This window comes from Arachis hypogaea, chromosome 20 (assembly GCF_003086295.3).
Source record: "Arachis hypogaea cultivar Tifrunner chromosome 20, arahy.Tifrunner.gnm2.J5K5, whole genome shotgun sequence".
Lineage (NCBI taxonomy): Eukaryota > Viridiplantae > Streptophyta > Magnoliopsida > Fabales > Fabaceae > Arachis > Arachis hypogaea.
In genome coordinates this window covers 83,226,433-83,231,434 of record NC_092055.1, presented here as the reverse complement: position 1 = coordinate 83,231,434, position 5,002 = coordinate 83,226,433, and the positions used below count along the sequence as shown (strand labels likewise).

Sequence of the window (5,002 nt, the reverse complement as noted above, 5' to 3'; positions counted from 1 at the left end):
ATGATGTCCTGTTTCGCTCATGTAAACTCCTTCTGCGAATGCCCTTTGCTCGTCCAATAGTTCTGCCTGTTCTATTTGTCTTCAATGCATCTCATGTATGTGTGCCCCTTGATGTGCTTGGATGTTGATTAGCCTCTGGGTGGATTCTTGTTGCTCGTTTTGTCTTTGTTCCATCCTGTTGAATGCTTCTCCCCATTGTTGTCCTTGGCTTAGTTGCTGTTCCATCATTTGCCTTTGCCACTCACCTTGCTGAGTCATCCATCTTGAAAGTGTTTTCTCTTGCTGCCCCATCATCTGTAGTTGAAGCTCTTTCTGTGCTCCTTGGCTTTCCAAATATTGTCTAGACAAGCCATCAATGGCCTCCTGCAATTGGTGCATGTCCAAGGTCTGTTGTGCTTGACCCTCTGAGACTTGGCCTTCCACTACTTGAGGGGCTGTTAGGGTTATGCATGGCTAGAAGACAAGGATCATCACTTTATGATGGGGATTGCTCGGTCTTCTAGGGGTTCCATTTTTTTCAATGTTGCATGGCAACATTTTCCAATGTATTCCCTCATTGTGTGTAACCCCTCCTCTTGTGGTGTCCGAACCTTCTTTGTCTGGTTGTCCAATCTATCCCTTTTTATACTCCTTTTCCTTTCCTATAAAGATTTAAAATAAGGTAATTAATATCATAAAAAAAATTCAAACTCTACGGCTAGAATACAAGGGAAGAAAGGATTTGATTGTTTATTTATGAATTCCAACTAACTAACTAACTATTGGTGGGTCCTTATATGCATTTTGGTGGCACCATAGGGTGACACCAAACTTAGTTTGAAGCAATGTGATGAAAGATTTTGTTCAAAGCTCCCAAGACTAGCATGCATCTTGGTTTGCTTTGAACATCAAACTTGTTCTTCACTATATACTGCATGATAAAGATTTCACCAAATGTTTGTCAAGTTTAGGTTGAAATTCATGAACGTTGATTTATTCATTATTTTAAAAACATATAAAACATGGGTTGCCTCCCATGAAGCGCTTCTTTAGCGTCACTAGCTTGACGTTTTTCCTTCATCAGGGTGGTTGGTAGTGCTTAAAGTTCTCCCCTCTTGCTGTGGACATGTATCCATTGGTTGGATCAATGATCTCCACATGTTCCAGGGAAAGAACTCTGTTGATAGTGAAGACCTTAGGTAACTGAGATGGTACAGTAGGGAGATTAGGGGGAATATCTGGGAAGTAAGCTGAGACAACTCTATCCCCTGGAGAGAAGTCTTCTGTAGGGATCTTCTTGTTCCTCCATTTCCTTGGTACCTTCTTCTTTGTTTCTTTTGAAGTTGCCTTCCCCTTGGTGACCTTTTTTCTCCACGGAGTTGTGATGTTGTCTTCACATGCCTCTAGAGGTTTAGGTTCCTCCAACTTTTCCTTGAGCTGTGGCAATTGCTGTTTTCCTTGTTTATCAATTGAGGGGGTTTCAGAATGAACTTGCTGTGCTTCAGTGCTTGTCTCCTCCTTCAGTGTCTCTTTATCGTTTGTGCTTAGTTCCTTGTCCTCTTGATCTGTTTTTTGTGAGAGTTTGAAGACATTGAAGCTGAGTCGTTCATCATGGATTCTCAATATTAGCTCCCCTTTCTCTACATCGATAAGTGCTCTGGCCGTAGCTAGGAATGGTCTTTCCAATATGATTGGGTGAGTGTGACTCTCTTCCATGTCCAGAATGACAAAGTCTGTTGGGAGAAAGTATTTCCCAACCTTTAGCAACACATTTTCCACCACTCCTATTGCTTGCTTTTGAATTTTGCCAGCCAGTCTGATGATTACATCTGTGGGCATTATCTCATTAATCTGTAGCCTCTTCACCAGGGATAAAGGCAGTAAGTTGATGCTAGCCCCCAAATCACATAGTGCTCTATCAAACATAGTTTCACCTATGGCACAAGGGATGTGAAAACTGCCTGGGTCTCTTCTTTTTGTAGGCACTTCAGGTTGAATAAGGGCACTACATTCTTTGTTCATCACTATAGTCTGGCCTCCTTTGAGTTAGCTTTTCCTGGGAAGAAGTTTCTTCATATACTTGATGAATGCAGGCATTTGTTGAATTGCCTTGATGAATGGTATGTTTACATGCAGAGATGCAAACAAGTCTAGGAACCTTGAGTATATTCTCTTTCCCACAGAACCATTGAGCAGTTGAGGGAAGGGAGCATAGAGCTTCAGCAACTCTTGTGAGATTTCTGGTCCTTGGTGATCTCTATCCTCTTCCTTTGTTGAGTTGTCTTTAGGTTTTTTGCAAAGTTTGCCTTGCTTGTCTTCAGTCTCTTGATCACTCGTAGTGACCATTTTGCAATCTTTCCATCTTACTTTCTTTGCTTCTCCCTTGGGGTTTTTCTCCGTGTCACTTGGGAAGCTATCGGTAGGTTTGGGAATCTTCTCAACTAAATATCCTACCTGGAATTCCAGCTTCCTAATGGTCTCTCCCTGGTTCTTAATATTGGCTCGCACTTCCTCTTTGAACACCTTATTTTCTTGAATCTCTTGGCATATTCCTTCAAGTAAGGCTTCAATCTTAGAGAGCTTGTCATCAATTGATGGGTGATTCGGAGCAGATGTGCTATTTTGGTTTTGATAAGCATATGAAGAAGTGTTGTTGTGGGGGTGTTGAGACGTCCTCTATGTGAATTACTGGTGAGCTGCATTGTTGTTGGAGTTGTAACATCTCTGGTCTTGGTTTTGATCTTACTCACTTCCCCACCCAAAGTTTGGGTGGTTTCTCCATCCAGGGTTGTAGGTCTTGGAGTATGGATCATAGTTTTTCCTTGGTGAATTCCCAATGTAGTTAGCTTGCTCCTGACTCCCCTCTGCTTCTTCATTCACTCCTTCTTGGATTGTTGATGAAGTGGAGATTGCTGCTACTTGGTTCATCTCCATCTTCTTGGTGAGGTCAGCCAGCTGCTAGGTAATGAGCTTGTTTTCGGCCAACAGAGCATCTACATTGTTTAGCTCCATTACTCCTCTTGTGTTCCCTCTTTCAGAAGCATAGAAGTAGTCGTTCTCTGCTACTGTTTCAATAACATCTATGGCTTCCTCAATGGTCTTTTTCTTGTTCAAAGATCCTCCAGATGAATGGTCTACGGCCTTCTTTGACTCATAAGAGAGCCCTTCATAGAAAATGTGCAGCTGCACCCATTCGTTGAACATGTCAGGTGGACACCTCCTTGTTAAGTCCTTGAACCTCTCCCATGCTTCATATAGAGTCTCACCATCTTGTTGCCTGAAAGTTTGAACCTCAGCTCTCAGCCTATTGATTCGTTGAGGAGGGTAAAATCTTGCTAAGAATTTGTTCACCACGTCTTCCCAAGTTGTCAAGCTTTCCCTTGGGAAAGATTCCAGCCATTTGGCTGCCTTGTCCCTGAGTGAGAATGGAAATAAAAGCAGCCTATAGGCGTCAGGATGAACACCATTAGACTTCACTGTGTCACATATTCTTAGGAAGGTGGTTAAATGTTGATTGGGGTCTTCTTGAACACTTCCTCCAAATGAACAGTTGTTCTGAACAAGGGTGATGAGCTGTGGTTTAAGTTCGAAGTTGTTGGCATGGATTGTTGGCTTTTGGATGCTACGTCCATAATTGCCTGGGTTTGGATTGATGTAAGAGCCCAAAACTCTTCTATCCTCCCCAGCATGATTTGCTCTACCTCCTCCCCCATGGTTGTGATCTTCTTCTTCATGATGGTTTTCCATGTTGTCTTCCATGTGTGTTTCAAAGAATTCCTCTTCTTCCTCAGCACCAACCACTTTCTTTCCTCTTGCCTCCCTCCTTAATCTAAGGAAGGTCCTCTCAGGTTCAGAATTGAAGGAAGTTGAAGCCCCGCTTCTTCTCCCTGTCATACAACCATCAAGTGCAAGCAAGAAAAGATAGATGCAGAAAGTATTTGTGTCAGAATTACTGTTAGTTGTGGGTGATGCAATATATCAAACAGTTAGTGGGTTAGCAAACAGAATTAAAAATAACAAAGAAGAACAAAAGAGTAGAGGGGGAAGGGAAGAAGTTTAACTAAAACAAAAAGTAAATCACTCAAATAGAAAATGAAATTCACAAAACAAAAATGCTCAATCTAGTGATCTTCCAATTTAATCATTGTTGATACACAATCAATCCCTGGCAACAACGCCATAAACTTGATGCACGGAAAACTTGTCTCTCAACAAATCTCCCTTCGACAAGTGTACCGAATTTGTCGTCAAGTAAAAACTCACAATAGAGTGAGGTCGAATCCCACAGGGATTGATTGATCAAGCAACTTTAATTAGAAGAATGTTCTAGTTGAGCGAATTCAGAATTTGGGTTGAGAGTTGCAGAAAATAAAATGGCGGGAATGTAAATAACAGAAAAGTAAATGCTAGAATTAAAGGACTGGAAGTAAATGACTGAAAATAAATTTCAGAATTGTAAATGGGAATGGGGGATTTGCTCATAAAAGTAAATGGCAGAAATTAAAGAGAATGGGTAAGATCAGAGATGGGGAGTTCATTGGGCTTAGGAGATGTTGCAATTCTCCGGATCAAGTTCATTTTCATCTCTTCCTCAATCAATGCACTCATTGATCTCCTTGGCAATCATAAGTGATTAAATTACAATTTCTTGCAATTCAATCTCTCAAATCTTGATCAATAGCCAATTCCTTGGTCAATTGCTCATGAGAAGAGATGAAGTATGGTCACTGATTATACCACATGCATTTCCCAAATCAAGTATTGAGAGGGTTATAGTCACATACCCATCCAAACCCAATTTGGTCCAGCATGAGAAAGCATTTCTAGCTTGATCTCTTCATTCCTCTTTCAAGGTACAAAAGAGATCCAAGTTTGAATAGCTTCTCTTCCAAGATAACTACTCATTTGGATGAAGATCGAAAGCTTTCAAGTAAAATCAAGAGAAAAGATAGAAGAAGAATAATGAAAATTAGTATTGATCCATCAAATTACAACAGAGCTCCCTAACCCAATGAAAGGGGTT

At 41.0% G+C, this 5,002-nt stretch overlaps 1 non-coding gene across 1 annotated transcript; it reads left to right on the top strand.

The window, feature by feature from the left end:
• The first annotated feature begins 3,181 nt into the window (after window positions 1-3,181).
• On the top strand, window positions 3,182-3,285 carry LOC112788430 (small nucleolar RNA R71). Its single transcript, XR_003195793.1, has one exon. It is a non-coding gene; the product is annotated as a small nucleolar RNA R71 (small nucleolar RNA).
• Window positions 3,286-5,002: the final 1,717 nt, after the last annotated feature.